The sequence below is a fragment of the Macrosteles quadrilineatus genome, unplaced genomic scaffold (assembly GCF_028750875.1).
Source record: "Macrosteles quadrilineatus isolate MER2022 unplaced genomic scaffold, UCM_ALF_1.0 Scaffold_3__2_contigs__length_128488019, whole genome shotgun sequence".
NCBI lineage: Eukaryota > Metazoa > Arthropoda > Insecta > Hemiptera > Cicadellidae > Macrosteles > Macrosteles quadrilineatus.
In genome coordinates, this window is record NW_026542596.1 from 124,843,463 (window position 1) to 124,863,847 (window position 20,385).

Genomic DNA, 20,385 nt, shown 5'->3' on the forward strand with positions numbered 1-20,385 from the left:
TCATAAATTAACACAAGAATCTATTCACGCAGGCTTGTTCTGTTGAAAAAAACTTTATTGAAATGAAAAATTCATGTTTGTAAGAACAAAAAAAACATTGTTATCTTCTTTTTGTGTTTACATTTCTAACGTAAAACGAAATAACTATAACTGTTAATAAATTACACTTATTGTTTTAAAAACGTAACCGAGAATATGAATAAACACTTCAAAAATGCTAAGCACGATTCGACCATCTACAAAACTCTGGATCGCATCATCTTTGAGTAGGGACATTTGGAAACATACGAGTCCGTGTGGAAACTCAACATTTCTCTCTCGGAAGAGAAAATTGAGAATAATCTAAGGTCCAAGGAGAGTTAGCGTTCTGTCAAAGGCTATATCTTACATTCCTGACGAAGAAAATGGTTTCAAACGCTTCCTCAAATAAATTAATGTTGATATTGTGTGAAACGTAATTACTTAAATTAAGAACTACTGTTAGACATTAATACACACAGTTTGTTGGATTTAAGAAACAATTTAAATCACCCTTAACAATGTCAATTTTCGATGTCATTGACATTTGTCGTAAATATTTTAAAACTTTTAAATGAGATGACAACCATACAAAGTATGTATTATAAGCCAAGTATGAATGGAGATGAGTGTAGGTGAGTGGCACGATCTTGTAGTCTTGTTAGTGACTAAGGCCGACTTATTCCTCAGACACGGGTTAATTATTAGCCCATACAGCTAATGGCAACTAAGGGACCTACAGTTTATAGTGGAATCCAAACCACATTTTTTCCTTGGTATATACGAATTGGTCTAATTTTCTGAATAGGCCTGCGGATAGTCGTAGTACTCATTTGTGCGGACGTTAAACCACACCAGGGAGTATCGCATCCACAGTGCATGCCTATACATATCCACAATTCGTAACCTCATAGTAGTTGGATTACAGGACGACGCCACCCGTCCCAGTTAGTCCCAGATAGCAAACTGTTTTCCCTTAGATACGTTACCATAACTAAGACATTACGGTCCCATTTTGAATTTATAGGCAGTTTTATGATAAAAATAACAGTTCAATTTAGCCACTGATTCATATTAAAATATCATTCCCTATAATTTAATCACACTAATTGCAAGAATATGTCATGTTAACTATGTATTATTTTGTGACCTTATTAACTTTCATAGTTTGAAAAAAATACAAGATAAAAATAATCGCAGTGGAAAAATAACTGCAATGGAAGCTGCTAAAAGCTATTTAACTTTTTTAGCAAGCATTAATTAGTAATATGCTTAAACCGTAGTGTATATGCTTTAATAGCCACTAAACCGATTATTTGTTATATTTTATCTTAAAATCTGCAAAAGGTTGATCTTAAATACCAAAGATGGGTTTTAATATTTTAAAAAACTCATAATGTACTAGAAATACTTCAGGTGTAAAGTAGTTTAGGTCGAATAAACTATAATCAAAATAATATTTTATACAAGTTTTATAGATAAAGAAGATAACATGCCTTTGGAGAAACGGAGTTAACCTGTCCTATTAATAACATCTCACCGCTTGATTAAAATAATGGTAGAGAACCTTATATAGCTTGATAATATAAACGAACGCACTAAATTATGTATATCTTACTTCATTAATGCTGTTTCCAACCGGTCTTAATCTCATGGTCATAAATACTATACTATACGATACTCCTATTTAAAATATGTTTGGGATCCGCTAAAACAAAGTCTGTCAAATAAATTATATTTAGCTGCAAGCAATTTTAAAATCCATTTTGGTAAACGAGATGTATCAGTAGCCCTATATGCTGTGTCACACACTGGATTGTTGATTCAACTTTTATATACTGTAGTTGACGAAAGTACTATATACTGAGTCGAGTCCATGATACAGAGATGTAAACTAGCCTACATAAAACAAGTGACTGTGCACAAGCGCAGAGAGTGGTATACACATAAGTTAAAATCTCGATTATAAAACCCCCCAAATATTCTATCAATCAAGAATTTTTGTTGTCTTATAGGTGGTATTGAGTAGCCTATGTTAATTTTCCCGTGATAAATTACTATTGCTTAACAACATTTATAATTGAAACTAATGTAGACTTTCCATCCAATGTAAAAATGTGAAGCCAAGAAAATATATGTGAGGACCAACTCAACAGAGGGTACTACCATTGACTATTCTATTACTAGTGTGTTAGGTGTATTGGGTTAATAGTTTGTTAGTCCATGATTAAATCGTAAAATATTAATTTAAAATCTATGCCAACATCTGATTGATTTATCACTTGACACAGAATATGCCATTAGTTGTTAGACCATCTCAACAAATTGCACCAAGTTTTTTAATTGTTTTGTCCTAGGACGCTAGTCACGAGCCTGAGATTGTTTTTCACATTACTTCAGGCTAGACCTACGGGTTGCGGCATTATCACTTAGATAAAATCCATTGGTGATTTGGCGGGATTCAAACCCGGGACCTCTTGGACCGATGTCCCGTGCTCTAACCACTAGACCAGCCTGCTCCCCCGATCAAATTTTTACAGTGGATGGGAAGTTTACTAGTAGTCAATGCTATAGGTATCGTTATAGGTGCGCATAAAGCCCTAGCAAAAGAGAACCATTCTGAAATACCTTCCTCGATTAATGGATCCCATCTTTTAGGCGAACTTTACGTCTGCTCTGGCAATTACCAGTTCTGCCTCTCTTATCCTCTCTTTACCTAAACAAAGCTGCAGCAATACAAATATATCAGTCTGTTGCCTGGCGATGCTCTGTGTGAATGCAGTTGTTGATTGGATTGTCTCTGAACCCTCTCTGTATGAACCTGTGTTTTGGGAATGGCATATATTATTATCATAGCACCAAAGATTATAGTAAAGTTTGTCATAATTTTATTGTAAATGCTCAAGACAAAACCTTGCGAAAACCAAATTTTCTTTTTCTTTTGACAGAGCTACAATATATGTGTTGGTGCAAATTTATGTATTTATTCTGTTAATAGGAAAATAACCAATTCAACGCGTTACCTTTATTAACATGCGGAAGTTCTAAATTGCTGTAATGGAAGTCGGTTTTTTAGTAAATATATAAATAGTAAAAATTCTTTATCACTAATTTATAGGCCTACTCCTTAAAAAATAAATGTCAAACTAGTGACCATGCTTTCTAATATGATTTTTGATATAACTAGGAGGCATAAAAGATCCATAGGTTATAGAGACTAAGCTGTTTTATACCACATAATTTTATTATATTCTCTAGAGTTGAGCTTATAAGCTGTGTAGTGGATATAAATAACAACCTAATCAATATATGAACCTCGTAAATAGCCGGGCATTATTTTAACCATGGAGACAAATTAGGGTTCACTTCAAAAATCTCTATCTATCTCGGAATTCTGAAGGCGTAGCCAGACGTTATGTTAAGGTATCCAGAAGTTAAATTAGGGACATGCCGAACAACATGCTTTTAATGATCAACTTTCGTGAAACATTTTAGTCCAGTTCTAAAATTTTGCGGTTATGTAGACCAAATGGGTTTACAGATTTATAGAAATGGGCATACTTATAGAAACCACCTGTATGTAATAATATTGCAGATAATGTTACATAGATAAAATACTGTAAGACATTATAAGGCTACTGGGGAAAAGGTACCCACAGGATCATTTCCCGGGACGGGGAACATGCTGATATCTTGTTTCAAGGGTCGGGTGAAAGTCATCTCTATTTTTTTCCGTTTTACTGTCTTACGTCAAATATTTAATTTGTGATTATGTGTAAACTATACGAATTCTTATTTGCCTCATTGAACTTCCTATTACCCTTAGCTTATCCTGTTTTATTTAGCGTTTCACAAGCGGGTAGTGGAAATTAAAACCAACAGTCCATCAAAATGTTTGTATTTGTGTAATCTAGCAGTAGAGTTGATGTGTAATCTAATATAGCCAGATGATTAACAACAATCTCGCTTTGTTGTGTTAAGGTCGGCCAGAACTCTCACCCCCCATATACCCCCCACGTAACCCCCCATGTAACCCCCCCCCCATGTCCCCCTGTACACCCTATCTACATCCCCCCCATGTATCCCCCCCCAACAGGTCTCTCACACACACACAAGACATAGCCATTACTCTTGACCCGCCTTTGTAACTTACAACCTGCGATTTGCTCAGCTTATTGGCCACTTCTCCTTCTTTAAACAATATTCCTTCGGTTAAATGTTCATAAAATAACTTCCTTGACAAGTTTAAATTTGCTAAGCAAAACTAGCTTGGCAACATTTTTAATAATAAACCATAGCTTTTTGGATTTCTAGAAGCTTATTAACATGAACCATTCAAATTTATGGGTTTGATTTATTAATTAAAATGTAAAAAAATAAATCGTTTTTCTTTTAATATTGATATCTTACCTCCCTTGCATCTAGGCCCTATGGTACAGAATATTCTCGTGGTAGTTAAAAAACAATAGGTCTCCATATACAAATTAAAAGTACTTAAAAACAAATAACGTTATAATAATTAAAATTACATAAATATTATCAATCAATAAGTAAATACTAAATGGGAATACTAATAAGACTGTCAGGGGAAAATATAAGCTCTTACACATGTTTGTTTTTACTACCAAATATCATGGGATTTGATTAACGTTTGGCAGCATTTAATTTAGGAATTTCGGCACATTTAATAAAGTTTTCGGTGTTTTCTACAAGCATTGAAACATAAACAAACATTGGATGAACATTTTCAGTACATTCCGCTCCGTCGCTTCTCTAAGCCAAGCCATTAATTATCCTTAGATTAGGACAAGTCGTCCTCCTGTGCCTCAAATGGCCCTTAAATGTCGCCTTACATAACGTTAATAAATTTATTGCTCACAATCTCACAAGACATAATCCTGTTCAAATTAGACTTAATGTCCGCCAAACAAGCTCTTGTGGATTTTAGCGGGGACACAGAAGCAGTTTTCTTCGTCTGAGAAATCTATAATTTGTTATATAGATTAGTAGACATAATTCCAAGGATTTATACAATATTAACTTGAATACAGAGGAAAAAACACTTGGATCTGATTTGAAATTAGGCCTCCAGAAGATAAGTCCTGTCTTCTAAATGTATAATTATAAGATCTAACACAGTGAGTTTACATTTTTCCCCTTGCTTAGAGAAAAAGCTTCGACACCGGTCATGCACCCATTTTATTTTGATAGTTTAAATACTTTGAACACAATTTCTCTTAGTAAGTGCTTACAACTATAGAGAAACACACACTTGCACAATTTACATTTTGTTTGCTGTAAAATATGACACTGTAAGATGCAATTAGCTAAAAATAACCAATGTCTAACAATTGCATCGGAAAACTACTCTGCAAAATAAAAGATCGGCACTAATCATTGTAGTAGATAGGTTAATAAAATAAGTAAAATCTACTCTACTATAGTTATTTGTGTGAATAGTGGGCGAAGTGGCACTTTGTTGCATATGACAGAAATGTTCACGCACGAGCCGTAGGCGAGTGTGAAGTTTCTCGAGTGCACCAAAGGCAGTTTGCACTCACGTCACATTAGGGTATATTTGTCCTACAGTTACTATAAAGCATATAAATAATTAGTCTTTCAAACACTGTGCAACACGTTTTTAGGTTAGGTTAAATACAAACCTTGAACAAAATGGGAATCGCTGCACCAACTAATCGTAAGCGTAATATCTTTAAGTTTTACCAACTTATTTTCAAGCGTACACGACGTGCCTTATAAAGCCCGCTGTTTTGTGTTGTTGTATGGAATACTGGAGTGCGGAAAAATAGAGCGGCAAAAGTAAGTAATTGCAGCAATCAACAACTTTTTGTGTTGGAATAAGTGTAAGGAAGCCCACTTTGTCAGGTGAGTGTCTGAAAAAGCTTTTTTTTTGCAAGCTCTATTTGCGTACAATGTTTCAAATTATTCGAAAAGAGGTTGTAGTGAAGGAAAAAAAACTACTATACTTGGATATTGTTTTAGATCGGCTGCAGTGCATTTGCTTGTTGCTAGACATGTCCCGGCTCACACACCTACGTGCGCTGAAAACTTAGAGTTTATTTATTTCTTACCACAAGTATTGAATCTGTTACAATACAACTGTAACTCATACCATGCACTATGCAATGAAAATGTTTTATATTGTACATACGAATATTTTATGATTTACAAAATTGATTTCTAGTTATTTTAATTGGGGTAGAGCAACAAAAGAATAGCCGGCCAGCTTGAGTTTCCACTTGAATACATGACCAGAAAAAGGTAATTTCGCTTCAATGGAGGGGATAGTTTAAAAGTATCGTACTTCGTCTCCTCTACTTTCTAGTTGCAAAACCTTATGCATAATGTTTGAATGGAGGGTGTAAAATGCAGTTGATTGCACATTAAGCATTGCACCATATACATATAATAATATATTAATATAAACTAGTGTACATGTTGCTCGAAATCGAGCAATTTCAAATAAGTACATGAGTTGAGGAGTTACAAATAAACAAATGACTTGTTTAAAAACTAATAACTCATAATTTCCGATGATTTTAAAAGAGTCAACTAAAAGGTTATTAACTGATAAAAATACTCACAATTTACATAACAGTCCTCTTCCAGTTTAAAGGGTTAATGTTTAACTATCAAACTGTCCATGGACGGGAAAAGGTAAGCTTACAATTTAAGTCAAAGTAAAAAGGCTGTCAGCTTTTATAATGTTAGGCCTACCTAAGTTATTTAGCCAATTTGTAGGCGAGGGTGTAGGCTACTTTAAACTCTACAGAACAGAGGCAAAAACTGGCAGAACTCTGAAATGGAGTTATTTATCATAGACATACTCATATGCCAAACCCTTAAAATAAAAATTCAATAATTAATAACGTATATCATTAAACACAAACCAACATCCAAAACTATACACATTTTTAATACAACATAGTTAATTTACACATTGACTGTTTACAATTAACAACATGTGTTCTTCTTCAGGCATTTGATAGTTCTGGTTGTTCACATATTTAATTTCTGACAACAGCTGGAGTTTCAAAACAATGTTTGTTTCCCATGTTAATCTTATGGAGAAATACGAAACTTTAAAGGGCCCCAGGGACTCACTCTCTAATTATTTACCTAAAAAGAAAGTTTCCTGCACAACTTCACGTTACGCTCTTTCTAATGACACCAAAAACATGTCAATCGGTTCAGTAGTTTCGGAGGAGTAATTGTCACAAAAATCTTGCTTGCGTATTAAAGAAGTAATATAGATATAAACGAGGTGTTAGCCCGTCCTACGTACGGGAATTCAGTAGTCAGTTAAAACCGTGTACAATTCAGATCAGCTAGTTTACACATATAAAGACAAAGTTTCTTGCAGTTTTAATGTGAAAAATCATCTTGTAAACAAATGTTGTGTGACCAAATATATTTTTATTCCATCATAGGCCTATACGATATGCATTTTAAATCCGATAATTTTACAATAAAACAGCAATTCTGCAATTTTTACGACGTGAGAAGCGTTGAAGTGAGATTTGCAGCCGATTCGCACAGACGCACACTGACATAACTAATTTAGCATTTTTTATTTTATTTTATTATATTTTTATTTAGTTTTAATTTCTAATTTTTTATTTTTAGTTTTGGCTTTTATGGTAAATATGTTTTTGCATTCAATGAGTAGACTGCTATAGCATGGATTGTTTCGAAAAGTACATAGTTTATTTAGTAAAAAAATTGTAATTTTATTGAAATTTACAAGTCTGAGTAAGATGTTTCATATTAATAAATGTCTTGATGCATGCAAATTTTAAATTTGCACATTAATTAACTCGTAGATCTCCGAAGCCAGTTTCTCGTTGAACTTTGGAAATCAAACTTTTAATGTCGTGTAAGAAAGTTCCCTGGGACAAACTTTGTCATTATCATTCAGAAATGGTAATTAAATGTTCTCATGAGTGTAAGCATAGAGGAATTTATAGTAATTTGTTTAAGTATTTACAGAAATTTTAAAGTAGTTCTTAACTTCTAGTTACAAGTTTTTGCATCGTATATTAAACGAATGTATTTTGGAAACAATTCTTATATTATTTAAGAAGTAACATAGCTTCAAGGGATTTAAATATTATAAAACACATTGCAAAAGGTAACTTGGTGAAGCAACAATTGACAGAAAGAAAAAGCCCTGACAAGTAAAGTGGTTTACACGGCACGGCGCCAAAACAAAGTGTTAAAGTGGGGCGTGAGTTTTGGTCAGCTGATTTTCATCTCGACGAAGCTGTACTAACGTGACCTTCAAATTACAACAGTATACATAATAATTTAGAGATTATCTTTGTATATTGTTCTTAAGGTAATCTATACTTATTTAATACGCAAGCAGGATTTTTGTGACAATTACTCCTCCGAAACTACTGAACCGATTGACATGTTTTTGGTGTCATTGGAAAGAGCGTAACGTGAAGTTGTGCAGGAAACTTTCTTTTTGGGAAATAATTAGAGAGTGAGGCCCTGGGGCCCTTTAAAGTTTCGTATTTCTCCATAAGATTAACATGGGAAACAAATATTGTTTTGAAACTCCAGCTGTTGTCAGAAATTAAATATTAATAATTGGTCTCCATGGAAGCATTAGAAAATTCACAATGTTTACATTTGATTGACATTTAAATGTAAACAACCAGAACTGTCAAATGCCTATTTCAAAATTTCGTGTATAGTTTTTGATGTTGGTTTGTGTTAAATTAAATAAGTTATTTGTTATTGATTTTTTTTTAATTTTAAGGATTTGGCATGAGTAAGCCTATGATAAATAACACCATTTCAGAGTTCTGCCAGTTTTTGCCTTACTCTGTCCTGTAGAGTTTAAAGTAGCCTACACCTTATTGTCTACAAATTGGCTAAATAACTTAGGTACGGTACTTTATAAAAGCTGACAGCCTTTTTACGATGACTTAAATTGTAAGCTTACCTTTTCCCGTCCATGGGCAGTTTGGTTGTTAAAAATTAACACTTTAAACTGGAATAGGACTGTTATGTAAATTGTGAGTATTACCATGAGTTAATAATCTTTTAGTTGACTCTTTTAAAATCATCGAAAATTATGACTGTTATTAGTATTTAAACAAGTTATTTGTTTATAAATAACTCCTGTACTTCTTTTCAATTGCTCGATTTCGAGCAACATGCACACTAGTAATTGTTTAAATAACATTTGTGTGCTAACTATTTTGTTTTATTTGTAGTATCGATGTTCTGGGAGAAAACGTTTGAAGAAAATATCCCAACAAAAGAGAAGTTTTAGCCTCAACGTCTAAATTAAATTTGCCAGAATATGTACATTGTGGTAAGGTTGTGTTTACCCAGCCATAGTGTTTGTTGTTTGTTGTTTGTTGCCTCGTAATCTTGTTTGTTGGTTTGAGTTCCTTGTTGGCTCCTATCAATATTATTCTTTAATATATACAATCTCTCGGTTATAGATTGTGCTACTTACGTAGTTAAACAATCACTGTACGTTACAGTTTACTGTAATAAAACAATAGTTTGAAATACAATTACACATTTTATGTAAAATATCGAAGAACAAAGGTTAATTTAAAGTAATTATTTGATAGTTCCCATAACAAAACATATAATTAATCCAATTACACATATCGATTGCCAGAAATGTATTGTTAAATGGTTTATTTTAACACCATTTGAGCTATAATCATAAACACAATATGATAGTAATCATAAACACCTATCGATTCGATATTCTTTTATTTCTTTCTTTTGCTAACCGATTATTATGGAAGCTGAAGTACACCATAGAATGAATTAACGATGCTACATAAAGTTGCTGCATATGATAGGAATTTTTTACCGACCGGATGTGGCTGCTGGGTTAGGACTTGTAATACTGATGAAACTGAATAAAGTTAGTACTAAACTGATGATAAATATTATTAGAAACTGCATATTTTGACATATTGTAGTGTATTTGTATGGTTGTCTTTTGGCCATAATGTATTAGGTAGCGTACGTAGACTTGTTCCTTAGATTTTAAATTTTGCTATGTACTCTTACATGTTTTATATGAGTATCTGGATTTGTTATACTCATGTAATTATCCTAGATACTGTGTTTGCATAGAATTGTTGAAAATATACTAAGCTTTGTAGATACTGTATTATAAAGAGTTGTTGAACAGTGACGGCTCTACTTGACTGCCTCCATTCACAGGCCTGTCTAAGAAACCGTCCAAACCGTTGGTCTATACAATGTATTTCTCTCATAAAATATACAGGACTAACACCTGAAATATCTCAACGTTTCTTGAATTACGGGTTATAAGCCTAAGTTTGTATATTTATAACTGTTCTACATACAAACAAATATATGGAGGGCAGAAAAAAATAAACACATCTTCCTTAACAAAAATATTAAACATTGCAAATGTTTAATATTTACGTGTTCTCCAACATTTTGGAAATGTTAAAGAATACATTTTTTCTATATAAACTAGTTATTTAATGTCCTTTTTAAGTGATAAGTATCCCATATGTGAATAGTGGATGAAATGATACAGTACTCAATTTATAGAAAGGAATAATTGTGTTCGTCGATGAAAAATATTATATCCTAGAAATGAAAAATTATTAGTCGTGAAATTTCAATTGTAATTAAGGTTATGAAATGACAGACATTATTTAATGTTTACTATACTGTATAGGTTGTACCGCTTTCATTGTCAGGTATAGTTGTGTCCAGAACATTATATTCTCAAGTTAACAGTCATTATTGTAACTTAATTGTAAGTATTTCGATGTCGATATAATTATATACATATTTCAATTTGTCACAATAATAAATATAAATATTAAAAAATTCTCGGTGTGATGGGATCCTCAAAGTTCTGTCGAAAAAAGTAAATTGAGAGTGATCCAGTGACAGGGGACACATTGGCCTCCCAAATTAATCTATTTTTCTTCCCTCCATCTGATCTCATCCTGAAACTCGTTCTGTAAATATAAAACATATTTTTCACATACATAAAACTTGCCTGATTATTATTAAATTATTTTTAAAGAAGGCTTAAATTTAGTTTTAAATTTTATTCAAGGAAAAATAACTCTAAAAGTGTATGTTTAAAAAACATACTTTTCCAATTTCATCAAACATTGGTTCTTATGTTCTATTTAGGTTTGGGTGCAAATATTATTAATGCATATGTTTTGAAACAACAGTACAATAATACGTTAATGTATTAAAATTACACGCGTATTATGTTAATGTTATGTTAATGTTTTTAAAACAATGGTCTTTTTAAATATCTATTTAAGTTTTTTACCATTAACTGTTTTTCAAGCTATACTAAAATCCAAGACTATGTTTACCACTGTATTTAGCAAACGTTTTTCTACACTTTACCCAATTGATATAGACATGTCTGGACAGCTTAGCTCTTATATAACTAAAAAGACAATCAATTATCAAATTTAAAGTTCAAAAGTTTACTTAGTTTTTGGCAGTCATCACAAAGGCCACAATGAAAGCTATTTTGTACAGCTTTTTTCCCTAGGAAAAAATTAATTGGTACCAATTTCATTCAAAAACTTTTATTTCAAACATATTTATTTGTTAGCAATATCCGTCAAAAGAACGTTTAAATAGCTTAGAGTGTAAACTATAACACAGAGTTTTGCTTGGTTAGAGGTAAGCGATTTACCTCCTGTGAAGGTGTTAATCCCATATAGCATGCTGGGATAGCTGTGATGCGATCAGAGCTGTTGTAATGCATGGTTGCTGCCGGGGAATCTCTGGGGCCCTTTACACTGCATTCTCAGATGATGAATTTCCTCCCGTTAAAACAACACGAGATGTAATTTTCATGGATAATATTAACAATTAATTGATAGCAAATTATATCTATATAGACTGAAATATCACAGCCTCAAATATAAAATACCTTTTTTAAATTCGAGTTAATTTTTTCCACAACATAGAATATTTTCTTCCTTAAACGGGTTTCTCTTTAGTATAGCGATTTTCACATTGATCAGTAATTTTTAGTTAAAGTAATATATTTGTCTTGGAGGATTTTCATATTAGAATAAAAATAAACTCTAAACGTAGAGGTTTTAGGTGGTTGGTTTCTTATAAAAGAACAAACACTGACTTATAAAACTTTCACGAATCTTAGAAAAAGAAACAGAATTCGACTGATCGAAGCCCGGGGGAAATACATGTACTGTGTTACTGTTCCGTGGTATCTAGCATTTAACTGTAGCATTTACTGGGGAATACGTACAGAAATATTCTCCTTCAATAGTTGTACATTTTGATATACAGTTTGAGGCAATGAGAGCACAATTTGTTTTCGCAGTTTCATAATAAATTTGCAACAATGAATTATCAGCTGTGTTTATAACATCAATTTATTTGGGTTATTAAGTCGAAAACCAGTACTTTTAAAACCATAACTTTAGATGTATAATTATGTTTTAAATCATCATAAAATTAAATGTTCTATCTCTATGGGCTGTTTGCCACGATGAGGGTCATAGATGCAGGATAACAACAAAGGAAATATTTGAACAACAAAAGAGTGGAGATAAGGCTAGTGCTGCCTGAGTTCTGAAATCCATGCAGCTGCTTTTGTACTTTTCCCTTTTAGTTCAAAGTTATGTTTTCAAATCAAATAAAAAAATAGTAGTTGGAACAAATGCTCCTCTTCAATGTACATTTTTAAGATTTTTGAGGTTTCCTGTTATACTATATAACCATTTATATATATACTGCAGGTATATTTTTAGCGGTTTTCCTTGCCGGTTATGATTTGAAATACAAATGCATAGTAGAAAAACTTATTTGGAACTAAAGCTCGGTTAAATCAACTTAATTCCCATAGTCAGGTGAGGTTTTATTTTTGTGAAGTCTCGAATCTCTTACACATGTAAATAACTTGTAACGTTGCTATTACTTTTAACAATAAAGATTGATTAATTGACATAAGAGGTTAATAATAACTAAGGTTGAAAATAACTATATTGATATATGTTTCGACTTGTAATTCTTAAGCCTCCTGTAAAAGGGTGTACAACTATTTTAGAGACGGTTTGTTGGTGAACTCGATAAAATAAATTACCTTTCATATGTTTAAACTAAAATTCATAAAAATTTGAGAATGTGCCCATAGACGATGAAAATATGTTTGCATTTTTACAAGTAACATTTGACAACAATAGTAACCCCTACCCCGTAAGGAATCTTGTTAAAAAATACCGACCCTGAAATCTAAAGGAATTTAAAAGCGTCTAAATTATGCAACTAAATGATGTTAGCCTAAGGTTAACTACTATAGAGATACATTACAGACCTAAGATACAACCTAGTTCATCTTACGTAACAGGCACTGTAGCCAATTATGTCTGATTACTCCCATTGTTGCGTTTATACCATTAGAGCCTGAAAGCACACTGTAACGCTCTCAGAGTAAATCACACAGTTAACTATTTGATGTCTGGAATGTTAAAACAAACTAAAAATGTTTAAAGTTGTACTAATATTGCTTTACTAAGATGTAATTCAAATGTATTACAGCACGAAATTTGATTGTAGTATAAAAGATACATGTGAATTGTATTTGAATAGTTACCTCTGGCTACAATCTACTAAAATAACTACGAACCCTACCTCTTTTGCATCCTTCATTCCAAGTTGATAAGATTTGGGTTATAATTTTTTTTTACAATATCATTCTGCTACTTTAATTACTAAAAAGTGTTTTTTTTTCAACCGTGCACGAAGTTTAGCAAAACATTGTTTATAACTTTTCAACCTAGCTCACGTACATGTGCAACACACACGTAAAAGTTAAGAGTTGGAAAATTATCCGTGTTTATTTTACAGCCTCCCAGAAACGTGATGTGAAAGTCTATACACCTTCAGGATCTATACTTTGCATGCAACTGTTTTATATATTTCAACGTGTTTTTATAAACAACTTTTACAGTTTATTGACTGACTAAGAATTTGCTGATAATCTAGGTCGAAAACGTATAAATTGTTGGACGGAGATTAATTTTAAAATATACTCTTTGTACAGAAGGTACATAAGGGAGAAGAACATAATTTAAGAACATTTACTTTTATGCCCAAATATCTAAAGCCAAAAGTCCTATCAAGACGTAATAGTTTTCGTATACATAATAACTGGGTTGCTTAGGGGTTATAGTGTTCGCTGGTTCTACCCTGAGAAAAGCGTGTTGATTTTTGATGGTTCGAAACTGGACCGAGCGTCCTTGATCATCGGGTTTTTAATAATGTCCCTGGCTTACAAAAACTCTGGTCTTATCCAGTTAACAAAGCTACACAAGGCCTCACTTTATTCTACAGTCAACCTTCACTATTTGGGTTAAAATACTCACCTAAACCTAGGCGTCCCGATCTCAATTAATTGATACTAACAAATATAAGTTTTATTAGATTAAGGGGCTAATGTAAAAACATTTTCGGTCTTAATTGACTGCTTTTGATAGTTGGAAGTACATTAATTAACAATATCCTTTATAGATTTTTAAAACTATCATTTGATTTTGGATGATTTGTATAGCAAAGAATTTAGTTAGTACTGTAGTAGTAGTTAACATTATAATTATAAAACTTGAGACTTGTTTTGCTAAAAGTTCCGTTTGCCTCTGTCTGGGCTGGAACAGATTTCAATGGACTTCCACAGTTTCAAACATCAAAGAGTTGTTTCAATTCAGTGTTTGTTTTGTCTGGTAAGAGGAATTCGTGTGGTGTTTCATGACATGCTCTGTTGCCACTGAATCACACTTAGTCATCAAATATTAACCTACCCTGAACAAAATGATTACATAGAGACAAACTATTAGTAAACAAAAGATCATTTAAACAGGTATTAAACTTATTTTAAAAGTTAATTATTCTGAAACAGTAAAACATTTCTTAATATAAAGTGTCTCTGTCTGTTTGTTTCTTTCAAGACAAGTATAACTTGAATTCCACAACATTTCCTTGTAAGACAATGCGATATATTTTATAGTCTCCATTCCAATGTAACGCTGGAAGACATGAGATATAAGTTTCATATGAGCGTATGACGGATATATACACGTGGAGGTCGTATTTCTCCCATACGTTTATCACCAAGTTGGTTAGGAAATGTGAATGTTTACAGCTTTTACAATGTTTTCAAACTTTCGTCTCTCTCAAGATACTGAAATAATAATCCTCATTAACCAAGGTTTACGACGCAATGTACAAGTGAATTAATGTTACAATGAAGTAATTAAGCACCTGAATTGCCAGTTATAGCGGTTATACTGTTTACAAAACCATCGTGCATTGTATAATGAAACAACTTCGATAATTATCGTAATGAATTTTATTGTATGATTAAATAAATAAACAGTATGCTACTTAAAATAATACCTCTTATAATAAATTTCGTAGTTATTACAGCAATATATTTGAGAGAAAACAGTTGATATTAAGTTAATATTTATTTACAAATATTGAAAAACTAAATAAGCCGAGGTAAAATCGTCCAGCGTATAAGACTTAGTTGACTTAATTGAAAGTTTACAAATTCATGATTTTAGTTCTGTTTCGATTTACGCACGTATTGTGTTGAATTTAATATGTGAGTACGATTAGTTTTAGTTCGAAATAAACTTCGTACTAAATCAATTAAATTTATTCTTTCAGTCACGAAAAGTATTTTCGCTTACAAAGAACCTACACATACACTGACTGAACAGATTGGAAAACTGAAACAGTAACTTCATGTTAGTAGACCTAAGTTGCATTGAATAAAAAAATATGTATATCATAGAAAATAATGTAATGTCAGTTGAATCTGTTGATCTCTATGGATTTATTCGTATTTTCAATGCTGGTTTCAATAAAATGTAACCGTTCCAAGATAGGTCTGATCCGATATCAGTTCTTTATATACCTTTGCAGGTTGAGAACTGCTCAATGAAGTGTACCGAGTCTTGTTGATGTTAATTGCAAGTGCTTTACGGTTATGTCTCCACCTCGTTCTGTCCTTAGTCTGTGAAATGTGATACTGTAGACGGCTTTAACGACCTCCTCCAGATACTACAGATTCAGTGGTTGTAATAAAACCACTGTTTTATTTTCTATAAGTAATGAGTAGCTTTGCTTATGCTTTGCAGCCCGGTAACACATTGTAGTTCATTGTAATGATACATTGTTTAATCCACTGTTAAAATAAAATGGAGTTCTAAAATAGGGTTTTCAATTTTTTGCTCTATGAGTTGCTCTATGTCATCTCCATAGATTAAATTATAGACGTTTTAAGAAATCTCTATTTGTTCAACCAACATATGTCATTACAGGCATTGTGAAGAAAAGTGATTTTATAGTCTAAACAAAATAAATGTAAATAGGAGGCTAAGTTATTTTTAGACGGAGGATAAAGTTACCAAGTAAAAATATGCAACATATGTCAAGAACCTCTTAAACTAGGTAAATGAATAAACTAAGTAACATTATTCCATATATAATTAACATTATTTGTACCTAAAAACGTTGCAGTTATATTAACACTTTCATTTGTTAGTAAAGTCTGTGAAGCAACTAACTTTTAATATTAGAGGAGAAACTTTAACAAGCCAAACTTTGCTATAACAACTTTTGCTCCTTCAATTGATTGAAAAGTTTTAACTATCTCTTGGCTGGAAATCAAACAATTCTCTAATTCCAAATTGACTGAGTAATTTATTCAGACTTTTAGTAATGTAATGCAATTCTTTTAGTAATCTTAGTTACTTAGTTTTACATCAACTTGTTACTAACAGTTTCCCCTAGTACATATTTTAAAGAGATTTTATCGTGTTAAAAACAACCCATATTATATTCTCTTATTTCAAAGTATTCTAGTTGGAATTTTATTTTTATTTTTGTATATGCTTAGTAAAATAATTAAAATTATACTTTTCTGTGATTTAGGAGTTCAACATTCCGTTCCTTTTTTTATGTATAGTTCAATCAATTTAACACGAGTGGCAATACCGCCATAAAGACTGAGAGAAATATTAGTTTTTTTAAACGCCATAAAAGCAAAACACATTGTCTCTACAGACTAAATGATATATTTCCTCACTAGGGCGTAAAGTGACTGTTTTCGAGATGGATAATCTTTATGAAGCTAGTTATCACTGTTATCAGTTGTAATAAAAATACAGTTTTTCAGTTATAAAATAGTAAATAATCAAAGGCAACAGTCACGCAAAAGAACGGGTTTATAGGAGCGGTGGATTAAAGAACAATGCGACCCTCTTATTGGTCGATAGAAGGAGATCCTGGGTTCCTAATTAACTCTTGCAGGAACTCTCCTCCCAGAATACATATGATCCTGGCAAAGGATCACGTATAGAACTATACGTACACCCTGATACTATGTCCTGTTAAAATATTTTTTAAGGGTTAAATATTACTTCGAGTTTGGATTGTTTAATACTCATACCAACTAACCAACTAGTGCACAAGTTTACCACTATGGTATGATACACTTGGTTTACATTGAGAAATAATATAAATGTAAACTTGTAGGATATTCACTTAATCACAGTGTATAATTTTTGTTTGTTTTTTATAAAGGTTAAAATATATTCAGGACATCCACCTAATGCAGAATCTATTTTCATAAAATAAAAACTCTGTAGTGTTTCCCGTTATATTGCAATTGAATTATTACTTAGCTTATAAAAATGCTAGGCTAGTCACGGCACTCCTAATTTTGCCTTATTTTATAATAATAAAATCGTGATACTTTACTAAGCTTTTTTTTTAAATCAACCATTCTTTAATGATTTAAGTACCGTAATAAAAATTTAAACGGACGCCATTTAAAATATCAAATTGGACCAAGTAAGTTGTTTTTCTAACTTAGGTCACTTCTACCTTAAAAATGCATAGCAAGTTTCATATCCATTAGAAAATCTAAAAGATAAACATATTAATATACTAGATATATGTAGGAGTTTCTCTTTATTTTTATTCATAGAACAGTTTTCAGGAATAAGCTGATTTTACTGGTATAGATAAGTGAAATAAGCGTCCTTTAACCAAGTTGAAGTAATAGCTAGTAATATAATAAACCTGGGGAGGGAGCTGGTTAGAGCGCGGGACTTCGGTCCCTGAGGTCCCGGGTTCAAACCCTGCCAAATCACTAATAGATTTAATGTAAGTGATAATGCCGCAAACTCTAGGTCTAGCCTGAAGTAATGTGAAAAGCAATCCCGGGCTCGTGCAGAACGACCTAGGACAAAAAAAGAATAAACCTAGTTTAACAAAACATTGTCAAAGTGTCTTGGTGAAAATACATTTTTCTTTCTTATTCTAAAACTTTTAAATCGAGCCGAACGGAAGGAAAACTTATCTTGAAGTAACCCATCCTATAAGTTCCCGTTATGTAATATTGTAGAAAAATTCATATATTAAAGAATAGGTTATAATAGTGTAGTTGACCTACAATTGATTGAAAAACTGGCTACTGGTGGACCATAAAAATGGAATAGCTACTTTAGAAGTGTGTACCATGTACTTATTACAAAGGGAGAACAAGTTATATTTTATTGTTTAGAGAAGAAGTAAGTGGGCCTATATGTAAAAAATCGTAAGCAGAGCTGAATTCAAAGCAGTTATTATTCAATGATTTATATTATGGATACTACATGTTCTCTAAGCCTTCAAACAAAGAATGGTTGAATTCATCCTCAAAGGCTATAATTCCATTCTAAGCTCGGTGGTAATGTGAAATGTGATATAGGTGATGCTGATATAGGCTGGAACGTGCTCGCTAAGCACTACAATGTTGATGACAACCTTATTCATCTCTGCTATCTTAAACTGTTCAAACATCATATTAAAATGTTCGCGGGACCAATCTATAGTCTGTAATAAGTTCAAGCAATTTTGCTTTTGATCTCATTATGATATTAGTTACTAATTTAAAAAGAGCTCTCCTTCGATTCTGATTGTTTACTTCGATAAAAATATAAATCTTATACAACTGTAAATTGTAATTAAAACTATTCTTCATGACAGTTATTTAAACATCACTGAAACTACGAGTATTTTTAATATTATTTTATATTAATCAAGTCACACAATAAGTAAAGGTTTGTTCAATAAAAGTTAGACGTTCTCATGTTTCAACAATGTGTACTATATTCAGAAAATATTTTAAAAAGTTGAATTTTCATGAGGTTTGGTACAGTAACTTGTTATTTTGAATGAACAAACACCATTTGGACTAACACAAAAGTCCCTTTGAGTTTAAACTAGCTTCTAGCTTCAAAGCATGTGAACAATAATTGAATACCTTCAAGTGTTACTTTTGACAAAATAACTAATTAGATTTCTAGATTCTTTTAAAATATATCCTAAGCTTTATAAACACTGTGAGATTGTAAAAAAAACCTCTATTACGTGAAAGCAGCTTTTTAGCATTTAATTCATTATTTCAGGAAATATGTCGACGTGCTTTTAATATAGTGTATAACGTAAAACGTAATGATACAAACTTTATTAAGTCTATGCAACTTTTATGTGTACATTTTTTACTGATGTTTTTTAACATACAAAAATTAATAAAATTACTTAACGTTGCTTAACTTGCAACTTTACGTGTTTTTTTTTAATATGGATTGGAGATTCATGTTGAAATTTTATGTCCATCAATAATATTCATTTCCATTTATTAGTGACCTACTGTGCTCATAGTAGTAGCTTCTTTTAGAAATTCAGTCACAGAAGAATTAAGTTGATCCATCTTTAATATTTGCAAGTATTTGATTGATTGGAAAGAGGTCAACTCTAGTTCCTGGCACCATGAAACATAGGTTTTTGTGCATTTATCTAAATATTAATAGACAAGCATGTTTTTAAACCTTATTTCTTAGCTTGTGCATCACAGGGAAAATCTACGCATATTGTTGGAAAGATATTTCCTGTATGTGTGCAGAATCCCTTCATAAATTAAAATAGGCTCAAAAGTAAGCACAAACAATTAATTTAAAATTTAAAAAATAACGTGGACCTTATAGGTTGCCATGCTGGTGATGAAATAACAACGCAATATAAATAGAAAATAAAATAAGGAAGAAATTCCAATCATGCTTTATTTACAGCGTAGGGTAAAAATAGAAAAGTTTGTACATTACACATTTTTGGTCAAGTTTTCGACCACTGGACGACCTCTAGTTAGAATTATTATACAAAATGTTACAACATGAAATGTAACTACGTGAACGGAAATGTACAAGTAAATGTATAAATATCGGTAAGTGAGCGCGGGCGTTGCCAAGTACCTCTTGACGGGGTCAA

General features: G+C 32.0%; 1 protein-coding gene across 3 annotated transcripts in view; it reads left to right on the forward strand.

Annotated features, from left to right (window-relative positions):
* Window positions 1-20,385, forward strand: part of LOC128990524 (gamma-1-syntrophin-like) — a 128,961-nt gene that overhangs the window by 18,457 nt on the left and 90,119 nt on the right. The window contains exon 1 of one of the 3 annotated variants that reach the window (XM_054412920.1): window positions 9,295-9,367. The exons of the other annotated variants lie outside the window; for them this stretch is intronic. The gene's annotated coding sequence lies outside the window, so the exon portion shown is untranslated. Of the gene's footprint in view, window positions 1-9,294; window positions 9,368-20,385 lie in introns of those variants that run through there. 3 annotated transcript variants of the gene reach the window in all.